Source organism: Podarcis tiliguerta (genome assembly GCF_965153285.1).
Source record: "Podarcis tiliguerta genome assembly, chromosome: 3".
NCBI classification, from domain to species: domain Eukaryota; kingdom Metazoa; phylum Chordata; class Lepidosauria; order Squamata; family Lacertidae; genus Podarcis; species Podarcis tiliguerta.
Genome location: NC_139536.1, coordinates 104,738,496 through 104,760,718, shown reverse-complemented (window position 1 = coordinate 104,760,718; position 22,223 = coordinate 104,738,496). Strand labels below are relative to the sequence as shown.

At 43.7% G+C, this 22,223-nt stretch overlaps 2 long non-coding RNA genes across 2 annotated transcripts in view; one reads left to right on the top strand and one right to left on the bottom strand.

Moving 5' to 3' along the window:
• The window catches only part of LOC310673576, a 163,680-nt gene extending 145,692 nt beyond the window's left edge, over nt 1-17,988 (top strand). The window contains exon 2 of the long non-coding RNA XR_014509127.1: nt 17,697-17,988. This is a non-coding gene — a long non-coding RNA (uncharacterized lncRNA). The remainder of the gene's footprint in view (nt 1-17,696) is intronic.
• On the bottom strand, nt 2,504-5,077 carry LOC310673565. The gene is made up of 2 exons (XR_014509112.1): nt 4,982-5,077; nt 2,504-2,929 (listed from the first exon to the last, which is right to left on the bottom strand). It is a non-coding gene; the product is annotated as an uncharacterized lncRNA (long non-coding RNA).
• Nucleotides 17,989-22,223: the final 4,235 nt, after the last annotated feature.

Genomic DNA, 22,223 nt, shown 5'->3' with positions numbered 1-22,223 from the left:
CTGGCACAGGCCACAAAACCACAGCTCGCCCCTATACACGAAGCCAAGCCAGAGCACAACCAAGTGCAGTACAGCCATCTTCTCAGAAAAACTCTTCACAAAGTTCAAGAGTTCAAGACACGAAGGCTTTAGCAACTAATCCACACCTAATGACCCACCTAAGTGGGATTCAGGAAATCACTCAAGAAATCACTCAAGATATCCCTCAAGTAATTAAGGAACAAAAGAAGAAAAGGCACACTAGCCTGGGAACCTCCTCTCTGCCCAGAACATTGGAGGCTATACACCACACCTCCTCAACAGTATTTATAGGAACTCAAACACTAAGATCCTGCTCTGTTCCAGTAACAAGAAGCCGAAAGCACCAGCCTGAAGATGACGAGTGAGACCTCGTCGAAACGTCGCCTAGACACCCCAACTTTTACACGGGAAGACACCCGAGGACACCAAAACCTGCATTCCTGTACCCGTGAAAATCTACGAAAGCAAATATATATATATATATATTTTGGTTCTGGAGATGAGAGTCTTGGCTACGGAGTTTATTTGTGCAGGGTGGTGGTGTGATTGTGCATGTAAGTAGCGGTTGGTGTGTGTTTTTTTCCGGTAGATAGTGTGTCCTAGGGAGCCATCAGGTTTTTTGTAGATTAGGACGTCAAGGAAGGGAAGTTGGTTGTTGGCTTCTATTTCCATAGTGAATTGTATTTTGGGGTGTAGGCTGTTGAGATGTGTGAGGAAGCTATCCAGTTTTTCCTTCCCGTGTGGCCAAATTACAAAATTACAAATTACAAATTACAAAAACTTTGGCTCAGATATGTTGACGACACCTTTGTAATTTGGCCACACGGGAAGGAAAAACTGGATAGCTTCCTCACACATCTCAACAGCCTACACCCCAAAATACAATTCACTATGGAAATAGAAGCCAACAACCAACTTCCCTTCCTTGACGTCCTAATCTACAAAAAACCTGATGGCTCCCTAGGACACACTATCTACCGGAAAAAAACACACACCAACCGCTACTTACATGCACAATCACACCACCACCCTGCACAAATAAACTCCGTAGCCAAGACTCTCATCTCCAGAACCAAACGCCTGGCTGACGAAGACCACTTGACAACTGAGTTACAGAATCTCTCAAATGTGTTAATTGCCAATGGATACCAGCAAAACAGGGTTACGAAGCTAATCCAAAAAGAAACACCCCCCAAAAACCAAGACACAGAAGAAAACAATGGCATAGCCCTCCTTCCTTATATCAAGGGCACTACAGATAAAATTAGCAAAATCCTCCATAAACACAATATCAAAACAGCCTTTTGCACCAACCAAAAAATAGCCAATATCCTCAGAAACCCCAAGGATAAAATTCAGTTGGAAAACCAAGGGGTCTATGAAATACCCTGCAAAGTCTGCCCAGCCACGTACATTGGACAAACAAACAGACGAATAAATGCACGGATCGCAGAACACAAGAATGCCGTCAAAAAAGAAGAAAAAACTTCCTCTCTTTTCCAACACATGAAAGAAACAGGACACGAAATTAATTTTGCAGATTCCAAATTGCTCTTTAACATGGAACATCACCACAAGAGAATAATCATGGAAGCCATCGAGATAGAGAAACACCCTCACAACATGAACAAGCGTGACGACACATCCCGCTTGCCAGACATCTGGAAATTAGCCCTCCCCACAAAATCTGACACCAGATCCAGAGGCACACAGAACGCCATCACCAATCAACCACACCAGACCCAAACCCAGACCCTCTCCACAGATAAATTACAGACACCATCCAGTAGCCAAACCAGGGTGGCACCTCCGGATGCTGCACCCCCCTGCAATCCCTACACAGATCTGGCTGGCACAGGCCACAAAACCACAGCTCGCCCCTATACACGAAGCCAAGCCAGAGCACAACCAAGTGCAGTACAGCCATCTTCTCAGAAAAACTCTTCACAAAGTTCAAGAGTTCAAGACACGAAGGCTTTAGCAACTAATCCACACCTAATGACCCACCTAAGTGGGATTCAGGAAATCACTCAAGAAATCACTCAAGATATCCCTCAAGTAATTAAGGAACAAAAGAAGAAAAGGCACACTAGCCCGGGAACCTCCTCTCTGCCCAGAACATTGGAGGCTATACACCACACCTCCTCAACAGTATTTATAGGAACTCAAACACTGAGATCCTGCTCTGTTCCAGTAACAAGAAGCCGAAAGCACCAGCCTGAAGATGACGAGTGAGACCTCGTCGAAACGTCGCCTAGACACCCCAACTTTTACACGGGAAGACACCCGAGGACACCAAAACCTGCATATATATATATATATATATATGAGAAGGCTAGGCTTTATTAATTATTTAAACAATGCAGCCTATCGTGAAGGCACCTGCTTAGAGCAAAGAAATAGTTTTGTAGCTCTAAAATCTCTCCCCCACACACACATTGTTGCCAAAAAGGTAAGGATTAACAATGAATGACGAGAACAATTTTATATTAAAAAAGTAAATACAAACAGCAATTTATTTGGCAGAAAGAGCCACTTCCCATTTCTGGAGCATGTTAAACTGAAGATTATTGACCTCTGCAGCTGCTCTGGGCGCCAATGTAATATTTTATATGGCCCCATCAAACCTTTTTTTTTTAATAGGTAAAAATGTTGATTGCTCACAGCTAAATACCAGGAGCTTGTGAACATGCCAACTGGAAAGCATTAGCTTTCCTCAACGGTCCCAACTGCACAGCCAGCATATGGTTTTCTTCACCAGTCAGCGGACCCTGTGGCAAAGGACAAGCAGTCAGCAGGATTTCTGTCAGCATCTACTGAAACAAGATGGCGGGGAACTAGGTTCTCCCTAGAGGTGTGGTCCTTCAGATTTCCAGAGCAGTTGTTTCAGCTCAGTTGCTTAGGAACACTAGAAGACAACAATAACAAAGAGTATTGTGGCATCTTCAAGACAAAGGTTGAGATCCAACTTTATGTCAGGCTATGTTAGGCTCCACCCAATTTGCTCCGCAGAGACCCAACTAGACAGAGCAGATCTTGGTGTGTGTGCATGTGCAGGAGGAAGAGGAAATGGAAGTCCTGTCTGTAGGAGTAGGAAGGTCTGTTACACAAAAAGGACACCCCAATTGTCTTTCACACTAACACATGTAGAATGGCATACACTTTCAGGGATGAGACCAGGGTTTCCCAAACTTGGTTCTCCAGCTGTTTTTGGACTACAATTCCCATCATCCCTGACCACTGGTCCTGCTAGCTGGAGATGATGGGAGTTGTAGTCCAACAACAGCTGGAGACCCAGGTTTGGGGAAACCTGGAGTAGACTCTAATCAAGGACTTGCCAATGGGCACATCTGCAGACAATGAACATGTTCTGGTACAATACATATGCTATGGAACTGTCTCCCAGCTGAGATTTGACAGGCATCCTCTTTTTGACATTCAAGTGACCCTTGGACTTTTTTGCGCTGGCAGCCCTTGTAGTTGTGCAATTTATTTATTTTTTCAACAGATATTCAGGAATATTCTTTTAAAAAAATGTTACTTTGAATATTTTTATTAGGAATTTCAACATAACAATTTATCAAAAACATCATCCTCATCCCCCCATTTTTTCCCTCCCCCAAAAAGACCCCCCCCCCGACTACCCTCAGCTCCTTTCTCTGGTTTTTCAGCACATGTTATTCTCTGCAGATTATAAAATTGTAAAGATCCTTAATTTATCTATCTATATATTACCAATAAGAGGTTTGTGAATGTTTATTCAAAAGTAGCTGTGCAATTTTTGATTAGCCAGTCACCTTGATGATTATCAGTATCATATTTTATGATACGACAGCATAGACACGCTTCTATTAAAAATAAATTGATGTATTGATGTCAGATGATTGACAGATGTCAAGTTGGCTCATAGGATGGTGAGGGAGGTAAGGATCATATCTTCCCAGAGAATCCAGTTCCCCACCTCTGAGTTAGCAATTGCACTGGGAGAGCAGCTTTTCTTGTTACACAGGAAAAGGACCGAAGAAACACCTTTATTTCATTCAATTGGCTCTAATTCTTAATGCTAAAAGGCAACGTTTTGTATGAAGAACCAAGCATTCCCACACTATCATTTGCATTAAGCCATATTGCTAAGAGTTGAAGCTGCAAATGGAATCACATGGCCTTCGGGTTCTTTGCCACAATTGCTGTGCTGTGATTTAAACTCTTTAGTTGAATTTAGGGTGAATTGAATTCTGGTTATTACTGTTGTCACTTGGAGTACCGTTGCATGCTTAATAGCTTTGCAATGCTGGTCTCATCTGCATCATGCCAAGTAGTGTCCTGAGTAATGGATACCACTGGAAGATTAGTAACAACAACAAAGAAATTTGCATGCCTTGTGGTCAGAATGTTGGAATACTCCAAACCTTGAAATAATATTCATCTGAATATCAGCTGAAACCATACGCTTTAACTCTTGTAACTTGTAAAGGTTTAAGTTGTGTATTCTAAGGGTGGAAAAAAATGTACAGTTCACGTTTTAATGTGAACCTATTCAGTTCACACTTCCCAAACGAATATGCAAGCTGAAACACAGCTCTCCTTTGAAATTCACGCTGACCTGAATTTTACGGCCTCGTTCTTCACAAAGAAAGTGAACAAAAATGCGGAGGATAAACATGTATATTTGTGAAAATGCTGTACAAAACTGCATTCCATTAGGGGGAAATTGCTAGGGGGGAGAGTGTTTATTATCGGCAAAATTTAATTCTAATAGGACAAACAGGGCTTTAAAAATATATGTTTATATTAATTTTTAAGAATAGGAAAAATGGGGCTTTGTGTAGGATATTGGGTGTTTTGGAGTTTTGGTGGTGAAGGTTTCAGAGAAGGTCTGTGAGAGGAAAAGTTTGAAGCATGAAGGGTATGTCACAAATTGTCCTTCAGCTGTTTTGGCCTCTAAGTACTTTATACATACCAGCTCCCATTAGAAAATAGTCTCCTTTCCTCATATTCCCATCTCTCTCTCACTCTCTCTCTCTCTCTCTCTCTCTCTCTCTCTCTCATGTTGTGGAAGAGCCTGGGAAAATGTAATGACTTATGACCGGGTTCACCTCAAGAGCCTGCTGTGTTGAAGGAAGCATATTCAGCAATCGCGGCAGGGGACGCCTTTATAAATATCTGGAAGAAAGCAGAGTAGGTCCGCTTATTGATTAAATCTGCCGATACCAAGGACAGTGGGGGGTAAAGGGTTGGAAGGAGTGTGACTCAGAGAGATTAATCTTCAAATTAAATACATGACCTTGTGGTATTCGTTGCCCTTTCGAGAATAGGCCGTTGTGTATCCTTAGCAGTTTATTTGCCTACGAAAGCTGGGTTCAGAGGCAGCATCTGGTTTTCAGAGGTTTCCCATTGTTTTTATTCAGTTCTCCAGCTGGGATGGTTAAGGCACTTCAAAGTCAGGCTTGGATTAGAATTCAGAACTTTTTCAGCTAGCCAAGGTTTTGATGGTCACACTGCACAACTTCCTTGATGCCGTTTCGCCAGATCTTCCTTATGGAATATTTTGGTTTTTGGCAACAGATCTTGACTTTAGAGCAGCTATACAGCAGAATGACCACACACGTGTTGAAGCAATCTTGTCATGTCCATCTCATCTTGCTACAAGAGCATATTTAGGGGGGAAAGAGTGGACTAACTTTCATACTATGAGCCCTGGAGAACTTTCAGGAACTTTGTTTCCAGCAATTCAACAGAAAGCCAACAACTTCTTTATCTGCCTTGAGTTTAAGAGTCCTAAGAGTCAGGTTCAAGGGACGGCAGATGGCAGACTACTGCAGGGCTTGAAATTCTTGTACTTTCCTACTTGATTGTCTATCAGTGCAAACAGATTGTAGCATGAGCCAATGAACATCACCAGGTACTTAGTGGAGCAAGATCACCCAATGAATGCAGTCATTTTAGACTGTTCTTGAAGCATGAACCAAGGATACAGTAAAAGGTAAAGGTACCCCTGCCCATACGGGCCAGTCTTGACAGACTCTAGGGTTGTGCGCCCATCTCACTCAAAGAGGCTGGGGGCCAGCGCTGTCCGAAGACACTTCCGGGTCATGTGGCCAGTGTGACATCGCTGCTCTGGCAAGCCAGAGCCGCACACGGAAACGCCGTTTACCTTCCCGCTAGTAAGCGGTCCCTATTTATCTACTTGCACCCGGGGGTGCTTTCGAACTGCTAGGTTGGCAGGCGCTGGGACCGAAGGACGGGAGCGCACCCCGCCGTGGGGATTTGAACCGCCGACCTTTTGATCGGCAAGCCCTAGGCACTGAGGCTTTAACCCACAGTGCCACCCGCGTCCCTAAGGATACAGTAGGGAACAATAATTACTCACCTGCCTTCCCTCTTGAGCCTGTTCTCTGAAGGATTGAAGTATTCCAATGATGCCATTGTAGTTGCTGTTTTATTTTATTTATGCTTTTCAGATTTATACATTTCACTAATTTTACAATCATTTTATCCTTTCAGAACTTGACTTCCTTCCCCCTCTTTCGGCGGTTCCTTAAATGTATTTTTAATCTCTTCTGCATATCCAAATCAACTTAATTTGCTCATTTATTCACCCACTTTAAATATATACTCTTATGAAACTGTAGGTCATTACAGTAATCCTGCCAATGTTCTTATCTGTTTACAATTTATCTGAAAATATTCAATAAACCATTTCCATTCTTTGTTGTCCTGATTTCTTATTCTTCTGGAAATTTTCACCATTTCTGCATATTCTACAAGCTTTTGTGTCCATTCTTCCTTTGATGGGACTTCTTTCCATTCTGGGGCAAGTAACATTCTTGCTGCTCTAGTCACATGCATGAATAAATTTCTATACAGTTTGGGTAGTTCTGTCCCTATAATTCCCAAATAATGTTCCTATAATGTCCTGTGTTATTATTCATCATTCATATTATTATCAGGGATGACCTGTGAACCCGTAAGAGAAGGGACAGACTGTGCCCAAATAGCACCATCCTACAGAGCTACCGGGGATGTGGGTGGCGCTGTGGATTAAACCACAGAGCCTAGGGCTTGCCGATCAGAAGGTTGGCGGTTCAAATCCCTGCGACGGGTGAGCTCCCGTTGCTCAGTCCCTGCTCCTGCCAACCTAGCAGTTCGACAGCACGTCAAAGTGCAAGTAGATAAACAGGTACCGCTCCAGTGGGAAGGTAAATGGCATTTCCGTGCACTCCTCTGGTTTGCCAGAAGTGGCTTAGTCATGCTGGCCACATGACCCGGAAGCTGTATGCCGGCTCCCTCAGCCAGAGTCGTCTGCGACTGGACCTAATGGTCAGGGGTCCCTTTACCTTTACCTTTACAGAGCCACCACTGGATGCAACCCTGTAGCTTGATGATGCTACATGTATAATGAGAATCCAAGGTCAAATTTCTTGGGACTCGAATGCACCTCCAGCTCATTAAGGTTTTTGCAAATAGCTATCATGGGTGTGTATGGATCTGGATCGAGACCCCAGGGAAGTGCTGTCATTGAAGGCTTAGCAGGCACCCCAGACAGGAAGCTAGGGGGAAAAACTTCAGTCTCTTAAGCAAAAGCAGAAGAGGAACCTTATGACTTCATCCATGAACCACTAAGTCCAGCGCCACCTAGGGACTAGATCATATTATTGCACAGTCCACCCAGGAGGAAAGGTTAACCCTTTTCTTCCTGTGCCATTTTCCTGATGAAATCACCCGCCTCCGAGATCCTGTTTCTTCTGGCTAGAAAGGTATATGTGTCCAAGTCATGTTAGCCAGTAATATTTTACTTGCCATTCATGCTGCAACTGGAACGACATTATTTGCTAAACAGGAAGAGCTGCACCCATTTAGGACTCATGGTTATTCAGTTTAATTTTGACAATGTTGCTTTTTTACTGCCTAATCAAGTGATCAGTCGGTTAAAGGCAGCACAGTTGATCAGCTGGAAATTTTAATCAATTGGCATTCCCCAGGTTTCATGTGTCAACAAGAACATTATTAATTTCCCATTTCTTCTCCCTCAGACTTGTAAAAGGAACCACCCACAGCTTGAAAACAATGCGCCCAGTGGCTTTCTTTCATTACAGTCTTGAAAAAATAGAGCAGGAGAGCAGGGGAGCAGAGTGTCTCAAAAAAGAAATGCCATATGGTTGATAATGTCTTTGATAAACAGCATTTTGTGAAGAATAAAGCGGAAATAAAGTGATACCCCCCCTCCATAGTGCCACAGTTATTATTATTACTATTATTCACTGAATTTATATACCACCCTATAGCTGGTTAAATATACTGCAAGGGAAGGAAGGCGATGTAGAGACACACTCAGCCTATGCTTAACACACTAGGCTAATTGTTTGAGAACAGCTTATCATTTTGGAAATGTGACCCCGTCAATATTGTCAAGGTCATTGGAACTGGTGTCGATTTGCTAAATAGAGGATTGGCTGGTAAAATGAAATATGTTTTGCAAGAAGCTCTGTTCCCATCACTTTAAGAACTGAAGCTAGAAATTGAGTATGTTGGAATAGAGAATGCTAACAATACTTTGTACCTATGTTGTACGTTGGAGAGGACGTGTAATTGTAAGCTACTTTGGGATCCAATGTGGACTGGAAAAAAGGTTATATTCATAATAAATAAATAAATAAAATAACCCAAAGATGAAACAAATACAAAAATGTATTTGTTAATGTAACCGAAATGTAAATGAGATATAGCGTGGCCTCAAATTATTGAAATGAAGGTTGTGCACCAGCCACAAGATTTACTTCAGACTCCAGTTTGGCACTCTGGAAAAGAGCATGATTAGGTGAGAAGCACTTTGGAAGTAGTTCAGTTTGTCTTAGCATCCAAATCCAGATTCAGAAAAACTTAAATTTACCACCTCTCTCCCCACCCCCCCCCCACAACCTACTCACTGTTGTGGGCAAAAAAATGGCTATAGCTACTACTACAACAACACAACATGGGATTTGCATGTTCTTAATCCTACTTATTACAATTTTAATTTATTACCTGCCTTTCACCCTAAGGAGACATATAATCCTGTCAGTTATAGGCCTCTCTCTGCACCCTGGCATTTTCGTTACATGGCAAGCTTACCCAGCTCCACTGATTCTAGAACAAAGTGTCATGTGTGTGCAGCCCAAATTTACCTTTCTCCTTCTCTTTGTTTTTATGGAGGACAAACTGCTTTAGTTCTGCTTTGGCTTCTTTGAAATCAATGTCACCAGGTCAGTCTGTCTGTCTCTCTCTGTCTGTCTGTCTGTCTCTCTCTCTCTCTCTCTCTCCAAATCTATCATCTATCTATATCTATCTATCATCTATCTATCTATCTATCTATCTATCTATCTATCTATCTATCTATCATCTATCTATCTATCTATCTATCTATCTATCATCTATCTATCTATCTATCTATCTATCTATCTATCTATCTATCTATCTATCGTCTATCTAAAATCCTGACCCAGTGATAATAATTTATAAAATACTTGATTGCATTTATATTTACTCGCAATCTCATTTATAGTTCAGAAGCCCCAAAATACTGTCTGTGGTTTAAGGCAGGATTCAGGACTGGGTAGCCGTCATTCATAGAATGTTTAGGAAATGTGAGGGTTGAATTAAATAGATAGAGATGGATGGATGGATGGATGGATGGACGGAAGGACAGACAGACAGACAGACAGACAGACAGGCAATGAGTCCAGTTGGTGATCTTGAGCACAGGAAAGAGCTTTTGAACCAGTGGACGTCTCCACTAATAGAAAAAGAGGGAATGCAATTCACTCCCACCCCTGTAGTTCTTCACATCACCTTCAACCGTTTTGGAGTTTCCTCCAGTTTTCTAAGGCTGATAGGTGGGGATCGGTGGCTGTGTGAGAAAATGATAATCAGAAATGCCCTATATTCTTTTTCTCTATTAGCAGAGGCATCTGCAGGATCAAAAGCCCTTCTGTAAGCACAAGGACACCTATCAGATCTTGATCTGTATATGTATGTGTATAAGCATATTTTCTTTCTCATAGGCTAGTTTTGCAGATTCCAGACCTTAATAGGTCTCTTGACTGCACATCAAAACTCCATTATCACAAAGAACTGTTGCTAAATTCCTTTAAGACACTTACACTCATAGAGAAGTTTCACCAGCCTTCCTTATCGGAAAAGAGTCTTGGCTTGAAATCAAGCAGGCCTTTTGGGTTTAAAATCTGACAGGCTTCAAAGTCTCCCTTACGAGCACAAAAACTCAACCAATCCCATAGTGGAGTAGTGATTTTCCTGCCGCCCAGACTAGAGTATATCATGCTGTATGGATTAAGCAGCTTAGAGACTGGCAGCCATAAAGCATTCTCTGCAGGCTCTGATGTGGCTTTGGAAAAAAAAGTTTGGCAGGCACTTATGCCACATTTGCCTAACAACTAAAGCAAATTACTGGTAACATGAGAAACTTGCAAAGATCTCGCTGCCATTAAGAAGTTGCTTTTGAGACAACGGTATCGGCCCACCGATAAGGTATCATAAAAAAACCTACCATCTCCACCCTTTACCACCAGCAGCTACAGCTTAGTCAAAGGCAGGGGAATGCCAGAAGGCAAAGATTCATAAAAGGGAAAGGTGGATGGCAAAAAGGACTAGGCCATTTCATTTTGGAGTTGGGAAGAAAGGCAAGCGGAAGAGAAATCATGCAGAAAGGTCACTTGGCCTTGAGACGGTAAGGGTCACCCAGCGCAACAGCACAGAAAGACCAGAGGTGGGAAATGAAAACTACTAGCTCTCTCATGATACAAAGAAAGGACTTTAACAGGGTGGCATCTTTTGATGTAAAGAATATTTTAAAGAAGAGCCTGGTTTTATTTAAGACATACACACACACTTCATTTTCGACCCCCAAGGCGGTTTGTTTGTTTGTTTGTTTATAGTGTAGGAGATTTAACTGAGTCCCTGTGCAATGACTTCTGCTTCTGCAATGGGGCTTTCCCACCTCTCCTACCCCACTGTGCCCTCCAAAGTTGGCTCGGGATGTGTATGTGTGTCTGGAGACCCCTCGAAACATTGGATTGGGGAGGAGAGGGGGGAATCGTTCCATCTGGCAAGCCGAAATGCTTGTGCTGACAGTCAGCAGCGCACAATATTGAATTCCTCCCATAGGGTGGCATCCAATTAAAAACTTCTGTTTTAACAAGGATTTCCATTTGCGCAACAGAAATTCCCCCTCCCTCTCCTTTCCCCGTGCCATGTCCAAATCTTCTCCGGAGAGCTGGAAGGACTCCCAGAACAGATTTTTTTGGGGGGGTGGGGGGTGGGAGGAGTGGGCACATGGGGAGAGGAGAAAGTTGCACTGCACAGTCAGAATTCCTTGCACTAACGGAGCTACTTCCTTTGATGCTTTTATTAATTTATTTATTTTGTAACAACGTTTGTAACCTGCCAACTCATATGGGTGTGGGGGGAATCATGGTGGTGTACAATAAAGTCATTTAAACATCTTGAAATGTCGTAAGATGTTTGCCCATTAATTCAACAGGGCATTTTCTGACAATTTTAGGGGTGACTGGGTAAACACAGGGGAAGGTGGTCCTCCAAGTATCCTGGCTTCAGGTTGTTTAGGGCTTTCTAGCTTCTTGGGAGAAAAGCAATGACAAACCTAGACAGCATCTTAAAAAAGCAGAGACATCACCTTGCCAACATAGGTCCGTATAGTTAAAGCTATGGTTTTCCCAGTAGTGATGTATGGAAGTGAGAGCTGGGCCATAAAGAAGGCTGATTGCCGAAGAATTGATGCTTTTGAATTATGGTGCTGGAGGAGACTCTTGAGAGTCCCATGGACTGCAAGAAGATCAAACCTATCCATTCTGAAGGAAATCAGCCCTGAGTGCTCACTCCAAGGACAGACCCTGAAGCTGAGGCTCCAATACTTTGGCCACCTCATGAGAAGAGAAGAGTCCCTGGAAAAGACCCTGATGTTGGGAAAGATGGAGGGCACAAGGAGATGGGGACGACAGAGGACGAGATGGTTGGACAGTGTTCTTGAAGCTACCAGCATGAGTTTGACCAAACTGCAGGAGGCAGTGGAAGACAGGAGTGCCTGGCGTGCTCTGGTCCATGGGGTCACAAAGAGTCGGACATGACTAAACGACTAAACAACAACAAATGTCACCAGCAAGACCTTGACCATAGTCCAGTTAGAAGGAAAGTGCTTAATGGGATGCAGGTGGTGCTGTGGTCTAAACCACTGAGCCTCTTGGGGTTCCCGATCCAGAAGGTCAGCAGTTCAAATCCATACAATGGAGTGAGCTCTTGTTGCTCTGTCAAACCTAGCAGTTTGAAAGCATGCCAGTGCAAGTAGCTAAATAGGTACCACTGTGGCGGGAAAGTAAACGGTGTTTCTGTGTGCTCTGGTTTTCGTCATAGAATCATAGAATCATAGAATCATAGAGTTGGAAGAGACCACAAGGGCCATCGAGTCCAACCCCCTGCCAAGCAGGAAACACCATCAGAGCACTCCTGACATATGGTTGTCAAGCCTCTGCTTAAAGACCTCCAAAGAAGGAGACTCCACCACACTCCTTGGCAGCAAATTCCACTGTCGAACAGCTCTCACTGTCAGGAAGTTCTTCCTAATGTTTAGGTGGAATCCTCCCTCTTGTAGTTTGTATCCATTGCTCCGTGTCCGCTTCTCTGGAGCAGCAGAAAACAACCTTTCTCCCTCCTCTATGTGACATCCTTTTATATATTTGAACATGGCTATCATATCACCCCTTAACCTCCTCTTCTCCAGGCTAAACATGCCCAGCTCCCTTAGCCGATCCTCATAAGGCATTGTTTCCAGGCCTTTGACCATTTTGGTTGCCCTCCTCTGTACACGTTCTAGTTTGTCAGTGTCCTTCTTGAACTGTGGTGCCCAGAACTGGACACAGTACTCCAGGTGAGGTCTGACCAGAGCAGAATACAGTGGCACTATAACTTCCCTTGATCTAGATGCTATACTCCTATTGATGCAGCCCAGAATTGCATTGGCTTTTTTAGCTGCCGCGTCACACTGTTGGCTCATGTTAAGTTTGTGGTCAACCAAGACTCCTAGATCCTTTTCACATGTACTGCTCTCAAGCCAGGTGTCACCCATCTTGTATTTGTGCCTCTCATTTTTTTTGCCCAAGTGCAATACTTTACATTTCTCCCTGTTAAAATTCATCTTGTTTGTTTTGGCCCAGTTCTCTAATCTGACAAGGTCGTTTTGAAGTGTGATCCTGTCTTCTGGGGTGTTAGCCACCCCTCCCAGTTTGGTGTCATCTGCAAATTTGATCAGGATGCCCTTGAGTCCATCATCCAAGTCGTTGATAAAGATGTTGAATAAGACCGGGCCCAAGACAGAACCCTGTGGCACCCCACTAGTCACTCTTCTCCAGGATGAAGAGGAACCATTGATGAGCACCCTTTGGGTCCGGTCAGTCAGCCAGTTACAAATCCACTGAGTGGTAGCATAGTCAAGACCGCATTTTACCAGCTTCTTTACAAGAATATCATGGGGCACCTTGTCAAATGCCTTGCTGAAATCAAATCCATTGCACCAGAAGCAGTTTAGTCTTGTTGGCCACATGACCCAGAAAGCTGTCTGTGGACAAACGCCGGCTCCCTCAGCCTGAAAGTGAGATGAGCGCCACAACCCCATAGTCACCTTTGACTAGACTTAACTGTCCAGGAGTCCTTTACCTTTTACCTTTAAAATGCTTAATGCCCTTCACTTTGTCAATGCATCTCCTCCCCATTCTCAGACAAATCAGTTGGCAGTTTCCCTTTACTGTCAATTTTTTCTCCTCAACTACAGGACATGTCCAAAGCCATGCCCAAAGTCCATTTTGGAGGTCTAATCTGGCCTGCCAGTTCAACCCAAAAAATAGCTCAACAACTACAACTTTGGGATAAAACCATAAAAAAAGCTCAACAACTTCAAGGGAAGTAATAGTGACACTGTATTCTGCTCTGGTCAGACCTCACCTGGAGTACTGTGTCCAGTTCTGGGCACCACAGTTCAAGAAGGACACTGACAAACTGGAACATGTCCAGAGGAGGGCAACCAAAATGGTCAAAGGCCTGGAAACGATGCCTTATGAGGAACGGCTAAGGGAGCTGGGCATGTTTAGCCTGGAGAAGAGGAGGTTAAGGGGTGATATGATAGCCATGTTCAAATATATAAAAGGATGTCACATAGAGGAGGGAGAAAGATTGTTTTCTGCTGCTCCAGAGAAGCGGACACGGAGCAATGGATCCAAACTACAAGAAAGAAGATTCCACCTAAACATTAGGAAGAACTTCCTGACAGTAAGAGCTGTTCGACAGTGGAATTTGCTGCCAAGGAGTGTGGTGGAGTCTCCTTCTTTGGAGGTCTTTAAGCAGAGGCTTGGCAACCATATGTCAGGAGTGCTCTGATGGCGTTTCCTGCTTGGCAGGGGGTTGGACTCGATGGCCCTTGTGGTCTCTTCCAACTCTATGATTCTATGATTCTAACTTCAGTCCTAAAAAAAAAAAAAAAAAAGGTTAACAACTTTGGTTAACGACCATTCACTTCATGAAATCTGGCGCTCTTTGACACTACTGACCTAAAGCATTTACCTTAGTACTTTCCAGTAGTGAACAGCACTGTGGGGCTGTGTCTTTTAATTGACCTCCTGGCAAGGGAGTCACTGCTGTTTACCAGGAGGAAGATGGGAAGAGCAATGCAGCAGAGAGGTTGGTGCGATGCCAACACACTGGTGGAGCCAACATGGCAGTGTTTGCACTGCACTGACCTTCCTGGTGCCTGGCCCATCGTGCTCTCCTTCCCAATAAGCAGCAACAACTCAGTCGTCAGGACATCAGGCAAGTGCTTCCAATCTATCCTGCCGTCCGCGGCTGGTACTGTCTACCCCAACCATCTCTCCCATGGCTCACACAGAGATAATACTCAGTCCTGCTAATTAAGATCCTTTAACAGGGACCTTCTGTGTGCAAAGCATGAAGCTATGGTTCCTGTAATTGCACCCCGTTGCATTTCTTATTTTTGTCTTTTATTCTAATTTGAAAGTCTTGGTATGTTTTCTAAGCTGCTCCCACCCCAAATTTTGTTTTTTGATAATAAGTGGGTGTTTGTAGTAAGCCACTTTGGACACTGTGGGAAAGTGGCATATAAATTGATTAAGCTAATCATGGACATTAACTGCCTCCACACTAATAATGTCTCCCTTTGCCCCTAATAATGCTCTTCAAAGGGAAGTGATTTCCTGTGGGGAAGAAATACAGCCGTGTGTGTACGTTTGCCCTCAGCCTCTCCCCTCATATTTATTTATTTATGTTTTCATTTTAAAAAATACTTTGTGGTTTTCTTTCGATATTTCCCAATTAAGTTGCCTAAGGTAGGGGGAGAATGGCAAGATCGTCTCAGTATATTTTCTCTATAATTCTTTACAAGGTCCTCTGTGACTTTGGTTAATTGTCACATTGCTTAGCCCTTTTATTTTTGTTCTTTAAAAAAGGAAAAGAGAGCCTCATTTACCTTAGGTATAGGAATTTTAATGTCGGAAGCGAGATGGTTTATTCATTCAAAAAATATTTTATGGGAACTTGTTCCAAGCTGAAGGAACTCATGTAAAAACTCGCTCCCTGGGGAACCACTTTCTTGCAGTCTCACATCTGAAACAAAGGAGGAATTTTCTTTGGGTAAACTCAAAGCAGAAAGCTCAGGGTCACAAACTAGGATTTCCCTCGCCTGCAGGACAGCTTGTATACCGAAAGGCCCTCCATTTCCAGCAGATGTACGGAGACTCTGTTATATAACCCACACATTTGTTGTCCTGTCAGGCCAGGATGTGGAGTCAACCTCAGTGAAATTAAGGACAGCGAAAGGTCCTCCTCAGATCACAAGACTTTAATGAATTCAGAATGGATATTAAAGACAGCTCTGGAAGGTGGTCTAGTCACTCATTATTCTCCTGTGGGAAGGCTTTAGCGGTTAAACCAGATTAGCTAAATGCTGTCATTTCATAAGTCACTTGTGATTAAGAGCAACCAGTCTGGTTTTGTGCTCCCCTTCTTCAAAGAGAGGCACATGAAGCAGGAAAGAAGGGGTGGGCGAGTATTTATTTACTAGATTTACACTCCTCTGCCAATGTGCTCAAATCAAGTTTACAAAAATAATGCCTTACAACAACATGGCTGATGCTAAAGTAAAAAAAAAAAGGAATAATGAGGGAAGGGGGGAAATTTATGCAGGGTTACATGGAGCAAATCCCAGAGAGCCCAGTGAGACTTATTTCTGAGAAATAGGCACAGGATCAGGCAGTCATGTTCCAGTTCCAGTTCTTAGGCTGTATACACACTCTAGGCTTAAAGCACACCCAAAGCACGTTTAGCGCTGTGGTCTAAACCACTGAGCCTCTTGGGCTTCCCAATCAGGTCAGCGGTTCGAATCCCCACAGTGGAGTGAGCTCCCGTTGCTCTGTCCCAGCTCCTGCCAAACCTAGCACTTGGAAAGCACGCCTGTGCAAGTAGATAAATAGGTATTGCTGTGGCGGGAAGGTAAATGGCATTTCCATGTGCTCTGGTTTCTGTCACAGTGTTCCGTTCACTAGAAGCAGTTCAGTCATGCTGGCCACATGACCCAGAAAGCTGTCTGTGGACAAACGCTGACTCCATCAGCTTGAAAGTGAGATGAGCGCCTCAACTCCATAGTCACCTTTGACTGGACTTAATCGTCCAGGGGTCCTTGAACATTTTTTTTTACCTTCCTTCAAGAGTGTGGTGCTTGGCCCCAGCTAGGGCAGTGGAAGGGCCTTTATCGCCACACCTGTCCATTTCTGATACAGCCAGGTGGTATGGCCATAGACAGGAGGCGGGGATCTTCTCTAAGCTCAAGGGCCACATTCCTTCATGGGCAGCCTTCCAGGGACTTCCAATGGCCTGGCTCAACAGAAGGCAGCTTCAAGTTCTCCAAACTGCCATACAGCTTCAGTTTTTCATTCAGTGGGTCCCTGGTAGCTCCAGTTGCAGAGGATCTCAGGTGGGACTTCTACCTGAGACCTGGCTGCCAGTTGCAGTAGACCAGGGTCAGTGATGATGCAGTCAAACACAACTGGAGGGTATCAGGTTCCCCAACCCCAGAGTTGAAAATGTTGAGCTATGTGGACCAATGGTCTGACTCATGTTTATATGTTGTTACTTTACATGTTCTCTTAACACCTTGTGTTTGATGGCCAGGTAAGTAGGAAATGTACTGCTAAATTAGGATTTGAACCAAGTCTGTGTCTAATCCACTTACCAGTTTTTAGCTTCTCTACCTTAATCATTTCATCCCTGAGGCTCCTGGTCTGCTGGCTGGCATCACCAACTGCCTTTGTTCTTTCCATTTCAATAACACTTCTAACCCCAAAATATGTGGAGGAGTAGAAAAATGTCCCTGCGGGTTTCCTATGGCTGTCACTCCTCTTCATCAGACAAATGAAAAGATGTTTCAGCTTTTATTGCATGTTTTTTTTCTTGATGTCTGCAATTGAAAAATTATTGAGACAGGGCACAGATGTTCGGAAGGTTGGCATTTTATTCACATGAGTGTTAGAGTGGCAGAGTCTGACTCACACATCTAAGACGCTACCTCACTGGGATCCTGATCCTGATCTCATTGTATCCAACAGGCCAAGAATTGATGAGTCAGAAATAAGGAACAAAGAACCTTTGAAGAAACATGGTTCCAAGAATTCCTGGCAGTCTCAACCCTAGTTGTAAAGATTACAGTGAAGACCATCTAGACAAAGTTACAATGATATTTGTGTGTGGGAAAAGACTGGAGAAGAAAAAGTCTAGCATGTAGGGAGGAGGGCAGAAAACCCTCTGAAACAGATATTGGGAAATGTGGAAAATACAGCTGATGATGCGCAAATTCATATGGATCTGAAAAAAGAAACACTGACTTTTCAACCAAAATCCGCTCTGCCTCAACCTCACCTTTTCTTTAAACTGCAGTTGCTGATAGACCAGCCTTAAGGTAAGGTTGAGTTCACGCAATCAGTTCTAATGACAGCAAACACTTGATGGGCTTCTCCCAGCTTGCCTGCCACTGTGAGGTTATTGTCACAACTGATAGGAGAGGTGATCCTTGACAGCTAATCTGTGCTTGCTTAAACCATCTTATAGCTATTCTTCTGTTTTACCTCCACTTCTCTTGCAAGGGTGTGAACCGATATGGGTTGATATTTGGATGCTAAGGGGCCTTACTATGCATCAATCTGGTATTGCACTACCTCCATGAATGTTGGAAAAGAGAAGAAGTACAGCTTAGGGCCTCTGCCCAGCTGTAATCTTTCAACATGGTCACCTAGTGAGACCCTGGATAGTTGACTTGCACCATCCCAGGGCTCAACTCTGAGGGATCCCCATGGAAGGAGTTTGGGCACATCCCAATCATGACAGAGTGTCATTCCAACAGCAAGGGCTGAGTGGAATGAGGAACTGGATCCTTGCCCTACTGCCATGGGAACCCAACTTTCTGCTGTAGTTAATAAAGTTTTGGCTTGGTTTTACCCAACACCTGTGTCCTGTCTCAGTTACTTCACTGCTCTTGCAGGGCCTCAGATTGTGCCTCCCTGTGCAAACTGGCCATCCCTCTGGAAATTGTAATATTTAGTTTATTTACAAATACAGAGGTTGAACATAGCTGGAGATGGAGACTAACAATCCAATGCATTGCTTCTGAATCAAATTTCCAGGGAGGCAGCCAGCATATACCAAACTCTGTATATGTTGTGTGAAGACGATCAGATCAGAAGAGTCTTAATTTGCATCAGTCACCAGCCATAGCAATAAAATAAAATAAGATATACTGGTGACAGAGGCAAAAACTTAACTATACAAAATACATTTGGGAGGTTTACATCAATAATCAAATAATAGATCTTATTCTAATTGCCCCTGCTAAAAACCTTGCAGTTTTTGCTGTCACCTGATCATCTTGATCTGCTAGAAGAAAGGTCACTGTAGCAATAGCTGAGTGACCCGGCATGGACAATAGTAGAGGGGTAATATCCTCACTCCTCAAATCTTTATAACGAATGCAAGCCAGAAGCACATGAGCCACTGACACAATATCACCATCTCCACATGGACATAACCATTTTTCCAGAGGATTTTTTTGAAATTGACCTTCAAGTGCAGCTGAAGGCAGTATATTGAATCCTGCAAGAGCAAAAGCGCATCTATATTTTGGAATTGTTAAATTTTGCAGATATGGTGCAAACTTTTGCAAATAGTTTCAAAATCTCTAGGTGGGAAATAATCATACCAAGGACAAAATTTCCTTATTCTGGCCAAATTATTCTGTCGCTGTGCAAAGAAGTATTTCTTTTTGTCTAGCCTAAATTTTCTGCCATTCAATTTTGTTGGATGACCCCAGTCTCCTATTTAAAAAAAACAACAACTTTGTTTATTAGTGTTTGAAAATAATCTCCAAACAAGATGGCAAAGCCAGTCCCATGCTCCTGCTGATGCATTTGCACTGCACTGACATCCCTGCTACGTTACCCCTACCTCTCTTCAACTTGGTATGCAGCAGAGACTCAACCAGAGAGAGGTCAGGTAAGTGACACAGCCTTTCTGCACCATCTGCTACTGGCAGCATCCCAGAATGGCAGCTTGCTGAGTCTGGCACATGTGAGCACACTTTGAGGAGCAAACCGGCAGGCTACAGGTGAACAGAAGAACAGCAGGCAATGTTGGCATGGCATCTTAAATGCATGTGCCCCCTGCCAAGGGATGGATTAGGAAAGGGGGACCAGATGGCAAGAGGCAAGTGGTTGAAGCTACAGCAGTGTGCATGAGCCTGTATTGCAGCCTACTTAGCCAGCCTGCAGTTGACTGCAAATTCTGGACCAGATAAGATAGGGTTGCCATGCATCCATATTTCCCCAGACATAACCGGCATTCAGCTCTCGCAAACAGTGTCACTGAAATGACTGGGGAAATCCAGGCGTATGGCAGCCCATGTCAGTAGTGTAGATTTTGACAAATTTCAAATTTCATGAAAGATAGCTCAAAAACTCAACAGCTTGATAACTTTGCAGACAAAAAACAAAAACAAAAAATCCTCAACAACTTTTGTTTCTGGATTTTCACTTTTTGAAATGGCAACCCTAAGATAATTTCTTCCGGGAGAAATAATATTCAATTCTCAATATATATGAGCATTACAAGCTGAACAAATTCATTTCCTAAAACAGATGATTCTGAGAATCAGTGACCGCGCTGCATCTAGTTAGGATTTGCTTCTGAGTAGGAAAATAAGAAGAGTCTCCTGAATCATGCCAGTGGCCCAATACTTCAAAAGTATTGTAAGATCTCAAGCCCACCCTTCAAGAACTCATTGAATTCTGTAAAGAATTCAAGAAGATTGTTCCAAATTCCTCTTGAAGAAAATGGGGGGGGGGGGGCGGACCCTGGTAGCATGTGGCTTGTCAGTTTTGTTTTGTTTTTCTTTTCGCTGACACCAGAAAAGGGAGTTCCACTTTCCTGAGAAAGGAAGGTGGAATGACTCATACGGCACTGAGGAAAGCAAGACCCACACTGGATAAAAGACAAAGAAAATAATTCCTAGCATGAGCAACACTGGCTGTGCCAAAGAAAGGATTTAACAGAAATGGAAATCCCCTACCTGACGGTAGAAGGTAAAAGGACGAGTGCAGCAAGCGTTCTCCTTCCAGTGTTTTAAAAGACAAACCAGGTGCATTTGGACATTTGACAACTGAGCTAATCCTACCATTTGTGCCAACATTGGCATTTCCGATCCAGGAATCATTAATTATGTGGGTTAAACAGTAATATCATTTTCACATATTGGACTTGGTAGGCTTAGAGAATTCGTACATGAGCTAAAGGTGTGATCAAGGCAGGCACCTGCATGACGCTTACTCTGGAGGAATCCCACTGAAAGGACTTCCCACACTATATCACCAAAGCAGGGGCTAAAATTAACAGGCAAATCCTCCTGAAGGATGAGATGAGAATAGGTTGGGACTTGTATTACCAGGCAGTCAGTTAAAGTTTGCTGAAGTTGCACCAGCAATGGTGGCTTGGTGCAACATAGCAATCTTCACAATGGAAGGAAAGAGATCAGGCATAGGCAAACTCGGCCCTTCAGATGTTTTGGAACTACAACTCCCATCACCCTTGACCACTGGTCCTGTTAGCCAGGGATGATGGGAGTTGTAGTCCCAAAACATCTGGAGGGCCGAGTTTTCCTATGCCTGAAAGAGATCATAGCAAGAGCACCACATGAACAGGATCTGAGCCACTAAGAATTTTGACAAGCAATGGCACCGGGATTTTCTGAGTTTCCTGGTTTTGAATTCGTCTGGCTTGTAATTTCCTACAGAATGGCTTGTCTAGCCTGAAATGCTAAACAAGATCCTGAACTGCCTCAGTCAGCCTTCAACAGGCCAGGTGCCCAAAGCCAGCAGAATAGCAGGCTCATGGGCAGAAGCACTTAAGCATTAACCCCGCAAACTTGATGAAATTGCGTGCCAAGGCCCTGGGCCCCGCAGTTCCCTTAGATATTAAACACATGGAGATGAATATGTAGGTTTATGGGATAAATTAGGCCACAACTTTATTGGTTCCAGATGTGTTTGGTTTAGGCATGGGGTGAAAACCAGGCTATATTCCAACTCCTGCCCGTCTTCAGGGAGTCTAACTAAGGGTAAACCACCAATAGGGGGAGCCCTATGACATACATCAAATCGGGGCACTCCGCAGGGTCCCCGTTGGGGTCATGGCATGGCCCTAGCCCACATCCAGGCTTTGGACAAGATCCACACCCCCAGATCGCTTTAACAGGATACCCTTATTGAGGAGGGGCAGGCAGCGGCTACAACTTCCCGTCCCTTAAACAAAAGCTTACCCAATGCCTCATACCCTGATTGGACAGCTGGGCGCATGATGTGGCCAGGAGTAAGCATGATGAGGGCGGCATCCCTCAGCCCCCAGATGGATCACTGAGAGGTCCTGGATGCCTGGCTGCAATGCCACCCACCAGGGAAGGTGAGCAGACCTCTCATTGATTGCTGCAAAATTGTATGAATTCCTTCAATGCAATTTATAACATCCTGCTGCATGAACAAAGGGCATCGCATCAACTTGTGTTCCCTGTCACTTCAGTCATGCATGTGGAGCCA